This window comes from Triticum dicoccoides, chromosome 3B, assembly GCF_002162155.2.
Source record: "Triticum dicoccoides isolate Atlit2015 ecotype Zavitan chromosome 3B, WEW_v2.0, whole genome shotgun sequence".
Lineage (NCBI taxonomy): Eukaryota > Viridiplantae > Streptophyta > Magnoliopsida > Poales > Poaceae > Triticum > Triticum dicoccoides.
Window position 1 is genome coordinate 435,790,660 of NC_041385.1, and position 20,309 is coordinate 435,810,968.

Sequence of the window (20,309 nt, forward strand, 5' to 3'; positions counted from 1 at the left end):
ACATACTTAGGTGAAAAACCATAATCGAGATCGGCAAATAAGAAAATCACCTTGGGCAGCTCAGCGGGGGGGGGGGAGGGGGGACACATCCTCAAAGGGGGAAAACTGCTCCTGCAGTGCCACGGGGGATGTAACCTCAAATGGGGCGTTGACCATCTCAGTAGTGGCATTGTGCGTATCTGGGGTCGGCTCGGTGGCTGCCTCCATCTTCTTGGAGCTCTTTGTCTCGTGGGGATCAGCCTCCCGCGTCTGCTCCAATATCGGCAGATCTTTGCCTGGTTCTCCTTGGTCCATCATCAAACTGACGAATACTAGGAGATCACTCAAAGGAAAACATAATCGCAATGATAATGAAACAAAAAAGAGAGTGAGGATCGGTTACTGCTTTGCAAAAGTTATTTTTTTTTCTCTGAACGAAAATATACCAACATCACGGATCCGCTTACCTTCTCTTCGTTGGGAGAGAAGAACAATGGCAGATGTGAGTGTTTCCTTTCTTGAAGATGGTGAAGGAGAAGGGGATTCAGGGAAGAGTGAAATGATGGTTGCTTCGTCCATCAAACTTAGACAGCGGGGAGGTGGGGTTTTGTGATACGACGGCTCGTTACTGCCGCGCTACGACCGGGGTGACTCTCCGCCTGCATACTGCCTTCTAATTTGGTGGATGGCATTTGGGCCCGCGCGCTGCATGGCCCGCATGTCGGTGAACAGAAGTATAACGGCATTCAGTAGAGGGAGACGTTTCAATGACCTAGGAGGAGCCAGAAGCGGTAGAGTGTCTCCACTGTACTAGTAGTAATTGTTTTTCTGGGTAGCTGTAGAGTGTCTCCACTTTACTAGTAGTAATTGTTTCTCCGGGCCCAAGACAAAACAGCCCATCCACACTAGTAAATAGTAAAATCAATTCAAAAGCCCATATATTTACTAAATGAGAGGCGCTACCCACACCGAGCACACCGCCCCCCGAAAAAACCTGGGTGCTCTTCTTCCTCCTCGCTCCCACCCACCTCACGTCAGCTCGCTCCAGTCGTACCCCCAAATTCCTCACCTCACTCCTACAGAAAACCCCAGCTCCCCTTCTTCCTCACTCCTATAGAAAACCCCGAGCTCCCGTTCTTCTTCAGTCGCACTACAACTAGGATCGTCATTTGTTACTCTGCTCAAATCCGTGAGCGCGACGTGACGCCCTCGAGGAAAATGGAATCAGCTGACCCCAGCGCCAAGAAGATGAGGCTCCCGCCAGCGGCGACGCCTGTTGTAGATCCCGCACCCAGCAGCGCGGGGAGAAGCGGCGACCCTGCCCTCACCGGATCCTAGGAACCCGTAGAATCTCGGGTGGACCGCATCAGCGATCTCCCGAACACCGTCCTTGGGGAGCTCATCTCGCTTCTCCTCACCAAGGATTGCTGCCACACCCAAGTCCTCTCAATTCGATGGCGCCCTCTATGGCGCCTCGTGCCCCTTAGTCTCGACTCTCATTAGCTATCTCTCTTCAATGATTTTGAAATCCCCAGAGCCATCATCTCCTCCCATGAAAGTGCAACTATCCCTAGGTGTTTTTGATAATTCCTAACAACATATAGCTCATTGAGCTAATGCTATATCAAGATAAATATTTCAGGAAAGCTCAATGATTGGCATGGCATGGATGAGAAAAGTGGACCCCTCAAAATGCTAAGGACAAAAGGATTGGCTCAAGCTCAAAGCTCAAGACTCTACATTTTCTATTTTAGTGATCCAAGATCACATTGAGTCTATAGGAAAAGCCAATACTATCATGGAGGGATGAGGTGTTGCTTAATGAGGTTCTTGCTCAGAATGCTTAGTGATATGCTCCAAAGCCCTCAACTACATTCTCACATCCACATATGACCTAAACCAAAAGTCAAACTCGGCCCCACCGATTCTTTCCATCCGGCGCCACCGAGTTCAGATGTCATAGCCACTGCCACAAACCCTAGGCAAATTGGTCTCACCGATAGGGATCTCGGTCTCACCGAGATGGGATTTTAATCTCTTTGTTTCCCTTCGTAACGTTTCGGTCCCACCGAGATGAGCGATCGGTTCCATCGAGATTGCAATGTAAACTCTCTGTTTCCCTTTCGTAACATTTCGGTCTCACCGAGCTGAGCGAATCGGTCCCACCGAGTTTACCTGACCAACTCTCTGGTTAGCTTATTACCAAAATTGGTCTCACCAAGATTACGTTATGCCCTAACCCTAACCATATCAGTCCTACTGAGTTGCATGTCGGTCCCACCGAAAATCCTAACGGTCACTAGATTTGTTGAATCGGTCCGACCGAGTTTATCAATTCGGTCCCATCGAGATTGGCAAGTTGCGTGTAACGGTTAGATTTTGTGTGAAGGCTATATATACCCCTCCACCTCCTCTTCATTCGTGGAGAGAGCCATCAGAACGAACCTACACTTCCAACTTACATTTTCTGAGAGATAACCACCTACTCATGTGTTGAGACCAAGATATTCCATTCCTACCATATGAATCTTGATCTCTAGCCTTCCCCAAGTTGCTTTCCACTCAAATCTTCTTTCCACCAAATCCAAACCCCGTGAGAGAGAGTTGAGTGTTGGGGAGACTATCATTTGAAGCACAAGAGCAAGGAGTTCATCATCAACACACCATTTGTTACTTCTTGGAGAATGGTGTCTCCTAGATTGGCTAGATGTCACTTGGGAGCCTCCAACAAGATTGTGGAGTTCAACCAAGGAGTTTGTATGGGCAAGGAGATCGCCTACTTCGTGAAGATATACCGCTAGTGAGGCAAGTCCTTCGTGGGCGACGGCCATGGTGGGATAGACAAGGTTGCTTCTTCGTGGACCCTTCGTGGACTCGCGCAGCCATTACCCTTCGTGGGTTGAAGTCTCCATCAACGTGGATGTACGATAGCACCGCCTATCGGCACCACGACAAAAACATCCGTGTCTCCTATTGCGTTTGCACTCTCCAAACCCTTCCCTTTATATTCTTGCAAGTTGCATGCTTTACTTTCCGCTGCTCATATACTCATTGCATGCTTGATTGAATTGTGTTAAGCTTGCTTGACTTGTCCATAGTTGCTAAAATCTGCCAAGAACTAAAATTGGGAAAAGGATAAGTTTTTATTTGGTCAATTAGTCTAATCACCCCCCCCCTCTAGACATACTTTCGATCCTACAAGTGGTATCAGAGCTTTGGTCTCCATTTGCTTTGATTTCCATAGCTTTTGGAAATCATAGCCTTGGTTTCACAACCTAGGAGAGTATGGCGTCTAGCGAGGGAAACTATCACCGTAGAGGTCCTTACTTTGATGGTACTAATTTTGCTAGTTGGAAGCATAAGATGAAAATGCATATTCTTCGACATAACCCCGCCGTATGGGCTATTGTGTGTATTGGCTTGCAAGGTAAATTCTTTGATGGGAGAGAACCGAACCGTGAAGCTAGCGCAGAAGAATTGAAGATGCTGCAATACAACGCTCAAGCTTGTGATATCCTCTTCAACGGACTGTGCCCCGAAGAATTCAACAAAATCAGTCGTCTTGAGAATGCAAAGGAAATTTGGGACACTTTGATTGACATGCATGAAGGTACCGACTCCGTCAAGGAATCCACATTGGATGTTCTTCAAAGTCAACTTGACAAGTTCAAGATGAAGGATGGTGAAGGCGTCGCTGAAATGTAATCTAGGCTTGCTCTCATTACAAATGAGATCACCGGCTTAGGAAGTGAAGAGATGATCGACAAATTCAACATCAAAAAGATCCTAAGAGCCTTGGATGGAAAATATGATACCGTGTGCACATTGATCCAAATGATGCCCAATTACAAGAATCTCAAGCCAACGGAGGTCATTGGAAGAATTGTTGCTCATGAGATGTCACTCAAGGATAAGGAGGAGCTCCACAACAAGTCAAGTGGTGCTTACAAAGCCTCATGTGAAGCTCCCACATCATCAAGTGAGAAACAAACCTTCAATGAAGAATTGAGCCTAATGGTGAAGAACTTCAACAAGTTCTACAAGAGTAGAAGCAAGGAAAGAAGTTCCAAGTCAAGGTCCTACAATGACAAAAGATCTTCTAGTTGAGAGCGTAATTGCTACAATTGTGGAAGACCCGGACACTATTCCAATGAGTGTACGGCTCCCTACAAAAGAAGAGAAGAATCACCACCAAGAGAGAGAAGGAGTAGAGATGATTGTTATGAACGAAGAACATCCCGGAGAAGCAAGGATTTGGAAAGGAAGGACAAGTCATCAAGGAGCTACACAAAACGAAGAAATCAAGCTCATGTTGGTGAATAGGTATCCGGCTCCGACTCCGACAATCACTCCGAGAGAAGCTATCACTCCGACTCCGAACATACTCAAGATGAAGGTGTTGCCGGTCTAGCACTTGTGTCAACCAACTCCTACGACATATTTGATTCACCAAATGAAGGACTTGGAAGATGCTTCATGGCTAAAGGCCCAAAGGTATCACACCCCGAGTATGTTGATTTCAATAGTGATGAAGATGACTTGTTAGGTGATGATGATTTACTTATTGACAACTCTAGTGATGAATACTATGATGAAACGTCAATTAATCATGCTAATCAAGATAAAACAAATGACAATGATAAGGAGAAGTGAGCTTCTAACTAAAGAACTAAACACTCTTAAGTTAGCTCATGAAACTATCTTAGGAGATCATTGAGAACTTTTAAGGACTCATGAGAAGTTATGCTTTGAAAAGCTCAACCTTGAGAAAGAGCATGAGTTCTTAAAGGCAATCAATGATGATCTTCGCAAGAAAAGTTCTTCTTACATTGCCAAGCATTTACTCTTATCTACTCACATGCCTCAAGTCAAGTCTAGTAACAAGAACAAGAAGGATTCTTCCTCTAGTAGTATCAATAATCATGCTAAATCCAATGTTGTTGCTTCTAGTAGTTCTCTTGATTCCACTAATGGTTCTCTTAGCCAAGTTACACTTGAGCAAGAAAATAGCTTATTGAAGGGAATTATAGAGAAAGGTGTTTACAAGAGCCTTGCCGGGAGTAAGCAATTCGAGGAAATTGTACGCAAGCAAGGAAGGCACCGGAAAAACCAAGGTGTTTGTTTTGACCGAAAGTTCAATGCCAATGGAGTTGAGTGGGAAGAAGATCAATACCCCAAGACAAAGTTTGTTCCTCAACAAGAGAAGTACGATCCTACTTCTTTCAAAGGGACACAAGCTCAAGATGATTGTCGGTGTCAAAACCGGCGAATCTCGGGTAGGGGGTCCCGAACTGTGCGTCTAGGCGGATGGTAACAGGAGACAAGGGGCACGATGTTTTACCCAGGTTCGGGCCCTCTTGATGGAGGTAAAACCCTACGTCCTGCTTGATTAATATTGATTACAAGAGTGGATCTACCACGAGATCAAGGAGGCTAAACCCTAGAAGCTAGCCTATGGTATGATTGTTGTTCTTCCTAAGGACTAAAGCCATCCGGTTTATATAGACACCGGAGAGGGCTAGGGTTACACAGAGTCGGTTACAATGGTAGGAGATCTACATATCCGTATCGCCAAGCTTGCCTTCCACGCCAAGGAAAGTCCCATCCGGACATGGGACGGAGTCTTCAATCTTGTATTTTCATAGTCTTGGAGTCCGGCCGATGATGATAGTTCGGCTATCCGGACACCCCCTAGTCCGGAACTCCCTCAGTAGCCCCTGAACCAGGCTTCAATGACGACGAGTCCGGCGCATGTTGTCTTTGGCATTGCAAGGCGGGTTCTTCCTCCGAATAATTTATAGAAGATTGTGAACACCAGGATAGTGTCCGGCTCTGCAAAATAAATTCCACATACCACCGTAGAGAGAATAATATTACACAAGTTCAATCTGCTGACGTATTTTGTGGCATGACGTCACACCATTACCAAGCCTTTACTCGAATTGTTTTTATTGTTCCACCTCCGCGCGTTTAGCGAGGCGGTTTCCTTGGCACGTCTTATCGAAGTGGAGATCATGTTCCCCTTATTCCGGGATTCCCATCAATACAGACGTGGGTAACCCAACCGTGCCCGTTACCATGCCCCCTCCATCGAAGGCGGGTTCCAAACAGTCACGGGGATGGCTCTTGGTATTCTCCCTCTTTATAATGAGACCAAGGCCCGTTCTTTTCCTTCAAACCTCTATCGAATCCGCCCCTCGCCCCGAGTTCCAACACCCAGGGCTCCATATTTGGGTACCTTTGATCTTTGACAATGTCCGGCCCCGACTTACGAGGCCGGTGGATGCCCTCCTCCGTCACGGAAGAGGACGTGCTAAAGCTAAGAGACGCCAGGTACTTAACCTATGAGATTTCGCATAGGCTGCCTGCCCGAGGGCAAGTTATTCCCACTCCCGAGCTTGGTGAGAGCATCGTGTTCGTGTCTCACCTCCGTCGGGGTTTAGGCTTCCCGACGGATCCCTTCGTGAGGGGCCTCATGTTTTACTATGGGCTGGAATTCCATGACTTGGCTCCGGAGTCTATCCTCCACATCTCATCATTCATTGTCGTCTGCGAAGCCTTCCTCCGCACTACCCCTCACTTCGGCTCGTGGCTCAAAACCTTCGACGTGGAGCCGAAGATGATTGAGGGGCATCAGGCAGAGTGCGGCGGGGCGGTTATAAGCAAGAGGGTCGATGCTCCGTGGCTCGAGGGCTCTTTTCAGGAGGAGCTCGGCTTGTGGCAACAGGAGTGGTTCTATATCACCGCTCCCAGGGGCAGCAGGCAGAGGCTGCCGCCCATCTTCCGCTCGGGCCCCCCACAGCGGCTGACTTCGTGGGTCAACAAGGGGCGTGACTGGGGGCCGTCCAAGGACGTTCCCCTGTTGCAGGACCGGATTCGAGGCCTCCAAGAAAGGGAGATCAATCTGGCCGTAGTGGTACAGGTTATGTTGATCCGGCGCCTACTGCCCTGCAAACGTCACCCCCTCCGCCTGCGGGAATTTAATCCGAAGGGGCCACGAGATCTTCAACACTTCATGGGTTTGACACCCGTGGAGATGTACGAGTTGTTCTTCGGATCGCAAGAGATGCGTACGGAATTGATCGAGGATGCTGGCCTAAGCTGCAATCGCCCGGATACTCAAGTAAGTAGCCCTGTGTCCGGACACATCGTCCATTTATTTACTATGGGTTTGCCTTTTAACCAGCTATCCTTTGGACAGGAGTGGATAGCGCAAGCAAAACTGATACGGTGTCCGGCCCCCCTCCCTGAGACCACGCAGGATCTCGCGTTAATCAAAATGTTAGAGGTTTCACCTTCGGAGGAGGGCGAAGAAGGGCACAGGGGACATACCACCTCCTCCACGGAGGCTTTCAGTAAGGGAGGAATCGAGAGTCCCTCCTTCCAGGGGGAGAAGAGGACCGCTTCCGAAGACCCGGAGGCCAAGGCCTCAAAGCGGGGAAAGAAATCTGCACCGGAAGGTCCCAGGCCGGGAAGAGCCCCGGCCGAACTGTCTCCTCGGAGGAATCAGCCCTCTAGCGAGCCATAAGTAAAAGGGGGGATTTTTTAATAGTGGACATCCCTGTTTAATTTCTAAGGGTAACCGAAGTTTTCACCTTGTAGTTCGGACCTCAGCCCATCTCAGCACAGCTCATCTTCGGGAGACCTTCATCCGGAGATGATGGAGAGCGAAACGCCTCCATCTGCCGCCCCGTCGCCCGGGGCGGACGACCCTGAGGTGTCGTCGCGGAGGGTCTCCCCGAGTCCGGCGGGGCCAGAGAGTTCGGCACCCATTGGAGTACGGTCGGTGGAGCTGCAGGATTTGCTTAAGAGGGCGTCCATCTCAGAAGATCACCGCACATTAATGGGTATGGTGATTGAAAGGATCTCGTCCGCCGAAAGAGGGTTGTGTGAGGCCGTCGGAAGTTTGCTGACGGGATTTGAGGTACGCAAAAAATGACATACCTTTTGACAGTTTTGCACATGAAGTGCGCCCTGTATAGATAGTAGCCCCTGAGACTTGGTATGCTGTCGAAAGCGGCAGCGTGCCGAGGATCATAATCTCAGTTATAGATTGTCGCATTTCCTGTGCAAGTGGCGGAACGTTCGGTGGCCAGCCGGACTGAAGGATTTGCCGAGCTGAAGAGGCAACTTGACGTTGCGGATGCGGACATCTCGCTGGTCAATAAACGACTTGATGAATCACAAGGTATGTGGTTGCTCTGCGGTCGCCTAGTAAGGGAGCTGACGCCCATTCCTTACGATTTGTATGCCCGATGCAGATAGTGCTGCTGCTGTGGAAGGCCTTCGAGCAGAACTTGCTCGGGCCAAGGAGCAAGCCAGAAAAAGCGAGGCGGCTGCCTCGAAGGCAGCGGAAGAGCTAGAAGCCGAGAAGGCTGCTCACTGCCGAAGCAGGGAGGAGATGGCCGGAATGGCCACGAAATTAAAAGTTGCTACCGACCGCCTGGAGGTTCTTGAAGGAGAACACCGAGTGGAGCAAGAGGACCTAAAGAAGGCCGACGCCGAAGCCAAGGATGCCCGTAGTGCGATGCGGGCTATGAAGGACGAACTTCGTCAGGTCGGAGACATTGTGGCTGGAAAGCCCTTTATGCTGCGTAGGAAGTTCACGGATCCGAAGTATGCTCAGCTAGGCCGATTGTACGGTGCGGAAGATCCTTATCTGGACTTGGCGGCGAGTGTGGCGGACGCAGTCGTGCACTTTCGAAGAAGGAGGATCATGAAATGGAAGAGCTTTTCTGGTCTCAATTCCATAGTCCGGAGCGTCCACTTCCGTTGAGTGATCGGCTGGTTGAGTGGGCTGAGCTGAATAGATTGTCCGGACTAGCCATGACGGATGTGGTCGCTCATCTGTGGCCGAAAAGGCCCAAGCCGAAGAGTTATTTTGGCTTGTTGCAGCAATTCCTTGGGGCGGTGCCGCATATTGGGGCGATGAAGCGGTCGGCATGCATAGAAGGTGCACGGATGGCTCTCGCCCGTGGTAAGACATACTGGGCGGAGATGGATGCCACCGCTGTTGCATCCCGGGGTTCGGACAAAAGTCGATTCCCCACCGAGCACTATTTTGAGGAAGTCATGCCGGGCGCTCGTATAATAGAGTCGCAGTGCTTGAAAGATGTTATGTTTGAATGACATGTATGATTTCTGAGATTGTATTTATAATGCAATGACTTTTTATACTTGTGTGTTCAAGTATTGAACTATCTCCTGTGTGGCCGTATATGTATGTATAATCTGAAAGATGGCAGTCTTTGGCTTCAGCCCCCACGCACATGGTGCGGGGGTGTTTGCAAAAAGAAAAGCGCTTTTTCACACTTAATCGAACGTCTTGGTACTTTTAAGGAGGTGATAGCGTAGCAAACTAGGCAAACGGACTATAATGCTTTATCAGTTTCACTTAGCCATAGGAGCTCGAATGTGGGGCTACTATATAGCCCCTGGTGGCACCGCTCTTCCCGAACTCGGGGCGCGTATGTGCCTGACCGGGAAGCGGTCCTTTGTCAAAGCGGAGGAATTCTAAACATTCCAATGGTCGATCGAGTGGTTGACCAGTCTCTCGCTATATCATGACAGTTAGTTTTCGGCTTTCTCTACTGAGGTGCTCGCCCGGCCGAACCGGGGCACAATCGCAGTAGTTCTCCTGGTGCCGCGTTAGCCGATGATGCGGAATGTAAGGCAGCAAAACACAGGAGCCGGGCAAACCCAACATTTGACCAAAGACATGATTCGGAGCTGATGCATATAAGGCCTAACTTGAGACGCCGAACACTCCCTGAGGTGTTCGGTCTTTATGATACCGGGCAGAACAATGCCCTAAGCCCCTTGTGTCCAGGTACAGGCGGGAACTTCTGACGCGGCCGATGCCAAAACGCCAGCCTCCTCCTCGGCTATGGTGGGGAACCGGGGGATGTGTATCAACAAGAGACAGTAAGAAAGGTTTACGCAGGGTCTTAATCTGAAAAGAATCCTTGCAATGGGTCCCTGCTGCACGTCTGCGCCTGTGTCTCCGTTATGCTGTATCCTGGACGGGTGTAGCACGTGCTTCATCTGAAAAAGAGAAGGACTTAGTTTCCAAGAAATATTGTGCAGAAGTTGTATTAAAATAGAATAAAATGAGGAAAGTTGAGCTTTATTGGCTCTCTTCATTTATACATGCGGCCCCTTATGAAGGGGGTATGCGGCTGGGAAGCCCCTTGTTTAGTTACGCCGGACTCGCCTAACCATGTCCGAGGACCGAATGACCTGTTTTTAGGGGCTTTGACCTGCAAGGTCTGATTAGTGTGTGGTTGTTGAAGCAGTCTCACGTTCTTCGTGGTCAAGGAACATGCGGAGTTACTTTTTAATGAAATCATGCCACGTTGACCGGGCATTCTTAAGCATAAAAAACGCGTAATGTGGTATTGCATTAGGGCTGGCGGTAGCTGCGCGCCCTAATAGTGCTTAAAGGCTACTGTTTAAATGGGGCGATGTAGAGTGAGCTTTTCGTGACGGAGGTTGTCGGATGAGCCGAACACAACCTCTGGTGGTACCGAGCCGTAATAATTGGCTTAAAGGCCTGGCGTCACTCCTTTGAAGGAAGTGCTACTACGGCGAATTTTGGTAGGGTCTATCCCCATTTTACGGGCGGTGTCCTGGTATAGCAGGTGCTGCGCTGTCTTTTCGTGTTATCACATGAAGTGAGTTCACTGTTTTGACCTCTAGTGGGAAAGTCTTTTGTTTTCCGGATTGCTGCTTTTGGGTTTCGTCACTTTCGCTTGGTGTGTCGAGCCCCTTGTGTTTGGCATTAAGTCGGCCGGACTGTTTGAAGACCCAGCAATCTCTGTGGGTATGGTTTGCGGGCTTCCAGGTCTTCCCAACTCCCAATTGACTCTGCTGGCAGGCTGTTAAGCCAATGCCGGGCTGGTCCTTTAAGCTTGAGGGGAGATATTTGATGGTGTGAAGATCATCACCGCGGGCCATGTGGATGTGAAGAAGATAGTCTTCGATCCAAACCGCGGGGTCTGTTGTGCCATCGTAAGATTCGATATTCATGGGTTTAAACCCTTCGGGGATTTGATGATCCATTACTTCATCTGTGAAGCATAGTGGGTGTGCGGCGCCTCTGTACTGGGCGATATCACGACGGAGCTCAAAAGAGCTTTGTCTATTTTGTTCGGCCCGGCCGGACTTACTGTGTCCGGCGCGACGGTTGTCATCACGTACCGTGGGGCGCCCACGCGATCCATAGATCGATCTTGATTGTCTTGCCTTATCCTCCAATATATCTCGCAAGTCCGGAGCTTTCCCCTGTGGTCTTGTGCTTTTTGAGTGGTGCCAGGGTGCGGGTCTAGTGAAGGGCCTAGAGGCCTCTCTGTCGTGACCACGGGGTGGTCGGTCAGCCGTATTGTCTCCTGGTGATGCGGGTTCATACGCTTCCTCCTCTAATCGGGGGAGCAGCTTGCGTTTAGGGTAGCATTTGGAGGGGCGTTCGAGCTCATGCTCTTCGGCCGCGAGGACTTCAGTCCATCTGTCGGCTAGCAGATCTTGATCAGCTCTAAGCTGTTGCTGCTTTTTTCTTGAGGCTGTTTGCCGTGGCTATAAGCCTGCATTTAAAACGCTCTTGTTCGACGGGATCCTCAGGCACGACGAATTCATCATCGTCGAGGCTTGCTTCGTCTCCGGAGGGAGGCATATAATCCTCTACCTCTTCTTCTGCCGCTCTCTCATGAGGGCTTGCGTCTCCATCCTCCTGCGCTGGATCTTGCTGGAGTGGGTTGTCTTCGGCACTGTCCGGTGTATTGTTATCTCCGGTGTCGGAATCTTCATTCTTGCTGTGGCGGGATTTAGAGCGGCGCCGCTGACGCCGGCGCTTGGGCTGTTTCTTGGAGGGGTCATCCTCCTCTGTTCCTTCGCCATTCCCATCCTTTGGGATATCCACCATGTATATGTCATATGATGAGGTGGCTTTCCAATGCCCGGTAGGCGCTGGTTCCTGTTCGTCTCCGGCATCGTCGTCCATACCGTCGATGTCTTCGGAGTCGTAGTCTAGCATGTCGGTTAGATCGTCGACAGCGGCTACCAAGTGGGTGGTGGGTGGGCTTTGAATTTCTTCGTTGTCCGCATCCCAACTGTCCTGGCCGCAGTCCGGCCAGGGCTCTCCTGATAACGAGAGATACTTTAGCAAACTCAGGATGTCACCGAAAGGTGAGTGTTGAAAGATGTCCGCTGCGGTGAACTCCATGATCGGCGCCCAATCGGATTCGATCGGAGGGGGCGCGGGAGGTTCGGAGTACGGCAAGGAGTCTGGCACCTCGAAGTCATGACCTTTATGAGGGACAAGGTTAGTGTTCGGCTCTATCACCGTAGAGGTTGCAGCTCCCGAGGCATTGTCTAGCCATCCGTCCTCGATCTGCGCAGCCGGCTCCGACTTGAAGATCGGAGCGAGTTCGAGTGCGGCCTCCAGGATACTATCCGGCTGCAGAGCTAAATCATGCTCGCCGTGACAGTGTGGCATGCTCGGCTGTGGCTTGAATCCATCGAGGATCAAGTCCCTGCGGATGTCAGCCGTGAAGTTCAAACTTCCAAACCTGACCTGACAGCCAGGGGCGTAGCTTTCGATCTGCTCCAGATAGCCAAGCGAATTGGCCCGCAGTGCGAAGCCACCGAATACAAAGATCTGTCCGGGGAGAAAGGTCTCACCCTGGACTACGTCGTTGATGATGGTCTAAGAAGCCATTGAGCCTATCGGTGACGACATAGAGGAACTCTCAATGAAAGCACCAATGTCGGTGTCAAAACCGGCGGATCTCGGGTAGGGGGTCCCGAAATGTGCGTCTAGGCAGATGGTAACAGGAGACAAGGGGCACGATGTTTTACCCAGGTTCGGGCCCTCTTGATGGAGGTAAAACCCTACGTCCTGCTTGATTAATATTGATGATGTGTGTTACAAGAGTGGATCTACCACGAGATCAAGGAGGCTAAACCCTAGAAGCTAGCCTATGGTATGATTGTTGTTCGTCCTAAGGACTAAAGCCATCCGGTTTATAGAGACACCGGAGAGGGCTAGGGTTACACAGAGTCGGTTACAATGGTAGGAGATCTACATATCCGTATCGCCAAGCTTGCCTTCCACGCCAAGGAAAGTCCCATCCGGACACGGGACGGAGTCTTCAATCTTGTATTTTCATAGTCTTGGAGTCCGGCCAATGATGATAGTTCGGCTATCCGGACACCCCCTAGTCCGGAACTCCCTCAATGATCTTCCACCACAAGACCACAAGCAAAAAGGCAAGGATAAGCTTCAAGAGGAGATTGATGCATTTGAAGAAGCTCCCAAGGCCTTGGTCAAGTGGGTTCCCAAGACTACATCAAGTTCTACTTCATCAAGTACGACTACAACTCCAACGATTCCCATCAAGATGATGTGGATCCCGAAGAAGAAGAACTAGAGAGTTCTTGAGGGTGACTCCGCCAACATACTTCACTCTTATCATTTTGGCAAGAACAAGTGCAATCAACTTCCACATCTTATACTAGTCCATGGAGTCACAAACCCTCTTGTTGGTAAGACAAGGGACAAGGTAACCCAATGTTTTCATGGACATCCTCTTGTGTTTGCATCACTCTATGTCTATGGATATCCTTGTTTGTTCCTTGTGGGACTAGCCCGTGTAGGTATTGAAAGTGCAACTCGCTCCAAAGGATTGCTCCAAATGATCTACATCAACATTGAGCATCCACATCTTCAACACCTACATGAAGTCATCATCGACAAAACCCAAGGTTAGTTCATCCCTCTTAGGGGGGATCTCACATCTAGGGGGAGCTTTACTCTAAGAATTGAGCTAAAGCAATTCTAATGGTGTGAACACCACAATGCATTATGTAAAAGTGGCAACCCCACTTGAGCTTAAACAATGAGTATGACCTATTATCAAATGTTCTCATTTGACTCCTAAGTCAATATACTCATATATAGATGACCTAGTCATCGCCAATTGCTTGATAGATGCTAGAATGGTTGTGCTTGATTTGCCACATATTCCATTTGCCATTTTATTGTGTGAGCATGTCGTTTGCATATTTTACTCATTCAAGGACATCCACTTGTTGTTTCGCTTGATTGGCTTCTTTTCTTTTGCCAAGTGGATGGACAAGAATGCCTAAGAATCCTCTCTAGCTATCTTTGCTTTTCTTGTCTCAAACTCTATTCATGCTACATCACAAAGTTTGATCAAGTTAGATTGGAACCACTCTGTGTGAGGAGCACTCGGAGTCCCTGATTCCTCATAGAATTAAACTTCCAAAACTTCTTTGTGCGTTTCGGTCTGACCGATTCATCCATTTCGGTCATATCGAGATCACTAAGTCGATCTAGGTTTTCAATCTCGGTGCAACCAATTTGAACTTTTCGGTCACACCGAGTTGCAGTAACTACTTGCAGTTATGCATCTCGGTGTCACCGAGTTGTTCCACCCGGTCACACCGACAGGGTCAGGCTATATATATCACCGGGCCGAAATTTGGAAATTTCTTCGAACCCCTTTGCCCGCACTCAGCCTGCTCTGCCTCCCTGGGTCTCTGGATCATCCTCCTCGTCGCCAGCTGCCTCCCGCCGTTGGTGTCCGCCGCCGTCAACGGGAATCGACTCCACCGTTGCCGCCGTAGCAGGTCCATCGCCGCACTTAGGGTATGGACTTGATCCTTCTGCTAATCTCACTCTGATACTTAGCACATTGTTTTGCCATGTATCTTGCCACGATTGAGATCACCCTATCCAGCGAAATCACTCTGTAGTTTAGTTGTGGATTGAAAATTTAGGGTTAGGTTTCCGCCAAAATCATCTCGGACCAACCGAGTTGTAGAAATCGGTTCCACCGATTTGGCTAAGGCCATTGCACATGTGATTCTCGGTCTGAACGAGAATTGCAAATCGGTGTGACCGAGTTCAGGACTTTGTGAAACCCCAGCAGTCTCGGTGCCACCAAACTGTGACTCGGTCCGACCGAGTTCACTAGTTTAGGTTCCAAAAGTTGCTTCGGTATCACCCAGTTTTCAAATTGGTAGATCCAAAATGCTTTCTGTGGAAAACTAAAACTAAGTTTTTGACTCATTCTTTTGCAAAAACCTCTGTACTTTGTGATGCTCATCTACTCTACCTCATCTATATCTATTCACAGGGTCTGATGTCAGTGTTTGCATCATGTCAGATCAGAGTGGCAGTCAGAACAAGTATGAGGAGCAAGTTCACATGAGTGAGGGCACTAGTCCCTCTAGCAGCTATGATGGTAGCAGGAGCACACCCAGCAACTTGCCTAAGGCAGCCACCAGGGCCAGAAAGAAGAGAACCTCAGATTCTGAGGATGAGGACTATGTGGCTGTTGAGGATGAGGCCACCTCAAAGAAGAAGGTGCTGAAGAAGGAATATGGAACAGCTGCTACCACTAATCCTGGTATGAGGACCAAAGCACCTGCAAGAAGAATTCCCATGTCTAAAGCCAGAGCCTCTACTCAAGTAACTTTGGAATCTGAACCCAAAGAGGCTGTTGCAGAAGGGAAGAAAGGGAAAGAAAGGGTCAAGAAGACCATGGCCAGGGTTGTTGGAAAGCCCTCCATGATGGAAGAAGAAGAGGAAGAGATTGCTGCAGCAGCACCTAAAGCTCAAAAGCTTATGGGAGATGCTATAAGATCAGGGGCTGCTCCATCAAAGCCCAAAGAAGCTCCCAAGGCAGCTGCACCAAAGCCCAAAGCTGCACCCAAGAGGAATACAAGGAATATTCCTGCTGGAGAGAAGAACAAGGCCCCAGTGCCTGAAGCTACTATAGAAGAAGAAGATGATGAGGCACATGTCTTGAGGAAGTTGAAGCCCAAAATTCTAGATCACAATGATGCTCATCCAGTAGCTGAGGACATGAATCTCAGGAAGGATGCAGGACTCAGACAGTGGAGATTGACCGATCCCTATGCAGTCAGGAGAAGAACTGTTGTGGACTACAGGTTCCATACAAAGGAACAACAGGACTTCTATGAGATAGTGCTACTTGACAAGAAGCCTATAGTCTGTGATATGAGATGGATAGACTGGAAGTACATCAGGGAAAATGAAGAACTATCCTGGAGTCTATGATAGTTTCAAGTCTTGTGGAGTAGAGAACTTTGTTGGGCAGAAGGTCACAAAGTGGAATGATGAGCTTATTATGCAGTTCTACTCCACAACTCATTTCTACCCAGATGGAAGGATTGTCTGGATGTGTGAAGGTACTAGGTACCAATCAACAGTTGAAGAATGGGCAAAATTGATCAATGCTCCTAAGGAGAATGAGGATGACTTGGATGTCTATGCCAAGAAGAAGAAGGATCACAACTCCATGGCACATATGTACATAGAGATCCCAGATGCTTCTCTTGAGATACACAAATTTGGATCAGTACATTACCTTCTGTCAGGTTTGCCAACAATCAACTGGATCCTCAGGCATACTCTATTGCCAAAGTCAGGTGATCACAAGATGATCAGAGGCCATGCAATTAACCTGATTCACATATTTGATGTGCCTCAAAAGTTCAAAGTCATGAGCCTAATTATGGAAACTATCAAGAGGACAGCTGCTGATCAGAAGAGAAGTTGTGGGTATGCCCCACAGATCCAGGAGCTAATCAGCTCCAAGATGGGCACTGACACATATCTCTTGGACAAGGAACACATGCCCATCTACCCAGACTTTGAGGACAACACTGTGTTAATGGATGAGAATGAACCATCTTCTGTACAAGCACAAGAGAAGAAGGAGAAGGCAAGGGCTGAGAAGGCTGCAAAGATGCCAACTGCTGAAGAGGCATCTCAGATTTTCCTGAAGAGCAAGCAAGACCAGCTCGGCTACTTGATTGCCTCCACTCTGAGGATTGAGAAGGGCTTGGCCACCCTGACTCAAAACCAGGAGAGCTTGGAGAGGATCATAGAGCAGAAGTTCTATGATTTAGATGTGAAGGTCATTGAGATACAGTCAGTTGTTGAGCAACTTCAGGATGAAGTGCAGAAAAAGAAGGGCAAGTCTACCACTGATGCATTTGCTAGAGTGCCCAGAAGTCAGAGATCTATTGCAGTGCCAGTTACAGACACCAGAGCAACTTCGTCTACACCAGCAACAGCTTCAGTGCCACCAGCTCCAGTAGCCACTCCATCAGCTCCATCAACCTCAACTGATGCCTTCGTCCTTGGAGTTTTATCTACCCCGCCACCTGAAGACCAAGCCTGAGAGTCGTTTAGCACTATGCATTTTCTATGAACTTTTTGGTAACTTGTTGCCAAAGGGGAGAAAAATGTATAGATCACAGGCTTCGAGAGAGAGTGTTGCTTTTTGTTCTCTCTTGTTTTTGGTGGTTGAACTTTGTTATTTGCCTGATTGAAATACTCTATGCTTTTGTGTGATACTTGGATGATCATGTGGTTGATCATATACGATGCTACCTTAATGCTTGTTGGATGACATTATCCTTTTATATCCCTATATGATCATTCACTTTTCTTGATGATGAGTGCACATATTTAATTATTATCATTTTGAGCGCTCCACCAAGATGTATGTGACATGGAAGAGTAACCCATGATCCTAACTCATTGTGCATTTGCAGTCCAAAGCAAATCTTAAACTATGCACAAATTTAGGGGGAGCTCTTGCTTTTGACATACTTCTCAAAGCGACAACGTTTTTCAATCTTATTATCATTTGTCGAAGCTTTGATCTATATGTTGTCATCACCAAAAAGGGGGAGATTGAAAGTGCAACTATCCCTAGGTGGTTTTGGTAATTCCTAACAACATATAGCTCATTGAGCTAATGCTATTTCAAGATAAATATTTCAGGAAATCTCAATGGTTGGCATGGCATGGATGAGAAAAGTGGACCCCTCAAAATTCTAAGGACAAAAGGATTGGCTCAAGCTCAAAGCTCAAGACTCTACATTTTCTATTTTAGTGATCCAAGATCACATTGAGTCTATAGGAAAAGCCAATACTATCAAGGAGGGATGAGGTGTTGCTTAATGAGGTTCTTGCTCAAAATTCTTAGTGATATGCTCCAAAGCCCTCAACTACTTTCTCACATCTACATATGACCTAAACCAAAAGTCAAACTTGGCCCCACCGATTCTTTCCATCCGGCGCCACAGAGTTCAGATGTCATAGCCACTACCACAAACCCTAGGCAAATCGGTCTCACCGATAGGGATCTCGGTCTCACCGAGATGGGATTGTAATCTCTCTGTTTCCCTTTGTAACGTTTCAGTCCCACCGAGATGAGCGGTTGGTTCCAACGAGATTGCAATGTAAACTCTTTGTTTCCCTTTCGTAACATTTCGGTCTCATCGAGATGAGTGAATTGGTCCCACCGAGTTTACCTGGCCAACTCTCTGGTTAGCTTATTACCAAAATCGGTCTCACTGAGTTTGTGTAATCGGTCTCACCGAGATTACGTTATGCCCTAACCCTAACCATATCAGTCCTACCGAGTTGCATGTCGGTCCCACCGAAAATCCTAACAGTCACTAGATTTGCTGAATCGATCCAACCGAGTTTATCAATTCGGTCCCACCAAGATTGGCAAGTTGTGTGTAACGGTTAGATTTTGTGTGGAGGCTATATATACCCCTCCACCTCCTCTTTATTCGTGGAGAGAGCCATCAGAACGAACCTACACTTCCAACATACATTTTCTGAGAGAGAACCACCTACTCATGTGTTGAGACCAAGATATTCCATTCCTACCATATGAATCTTTATCTCTAGCCTTCCCTAAGTTTCTTTCCACTCAAATCTTCTTTCCACCAAATCCAAATCCTGTGAGAGAGAGTTGAGTGTTGGGGAGACTATCATTTGAAGCACAAGAGCAAGGGGTTCATCATCAACACACCATTTATTACTTCTTGGAGAGTGGTGTCTCCTAGATTAGCTAGGTGTCACTTGGGAGCCTCCATCAAGATTGTTGAGTTGAACCAAGGAGTTTGTAAGGGCAAGGAGATCGCCTACTTCGTGAAGATCTACCGCTAGTGAGGCAAGTCCTTCGTGGGCGACGGCCATGGTGGAATAGACAAGGTTGCTTCTTCATGGACCCTTCATGGGTGGATCCCTCCGTGGACTCGTGCAGTCGTTACCCTTCGTGGGTTGAAGTCTCCATCAACATGGATGTACGATAGCACCACCTATCGGAACCACGACAAAAACATCCGTGTCTCCTAGTGCGTTTGCACTCTCCAAACCCTTCCCTTTATATTCTTGCAAGTTGCATGCTTTACTTTCCGCTGCTCATATACTCTTTGCATGCTTGCTTGAATTGTGTTAAGATTGCTTGACTTGTCCATAGTTGCTAAAATCTGCCAAGAACTAAAATTGGGAAAAGGATAAGCTTTTATTTGGTCAAGTAGTCTAATCACCCCCCCCCCTCTAGACATACTTTCGATCCTACATCCCACCAGGGCTCCGTTCAAAGCCTCTGCATCCCGTCATGCTACCTGAGCAAGCATACCATGCCCTGCACGGTGGACGCCTGGCTGAAATCCCCTGAATTCACAGAACTACAGTTGCTTGAGTTCTACTATTCCCCTGGAAATCACATACCACATACCGAATGCCATGAACTTGTGCCCTCAGCACCGATGTCCATCTCGCGGTTTTCTTCCTCTCTCCACACCGCCACCTTTGCACTGTGCTACCTACCAGATAATCTGGTACTAAACCTTCGACTCCCATTTCTCAAGAAACTTTCACTTGTGCGGGTTCGTATATCGGAGGCCTCATTGCACAGCATCATCCACTCCAGTTGCCCTGCCCTGGAGTGCTTGGTGCTTGTTTTCATAGTTAGAATCTGTTGTCTCCAAATAAAGTCACCTAACCTTGTAAGAATTGGAATTTCTTTTGACGAAAGGCAGCTCATCATCCAAGATGCCCCTTCACTTAAAAGGTTGATCTTTGATTTTAGTTATTCACCGTTGCAAATAACCGTCCTCTCTGCGCCTAAACTAGAGACCTTGGGTGTAATACATGATCTCTGTGCTCATTTCAATATGGTGTTTGGCTCAACAGTTCTTCAGGTACTTTATATTATCATCTACACTTGTAACCATAAGCTGCATTTTAAATTTCTGCACCTAAGTTATATATCATCTTGGAGTACACATTTTGTACTAATATTACGTTCTATGCTCAATGAAGAGTTTCTCCATGGATGGCCTATCAATGGTGCTGGATTCTGTCAAGATCTTATATATCCAAATGAATAGTTTTGATCTGAACAAGATTATTAGCTTGCTACAATGCTTTCCATGTCTGGAGAAGTTGTATATAAAGGTGATAATTTTGT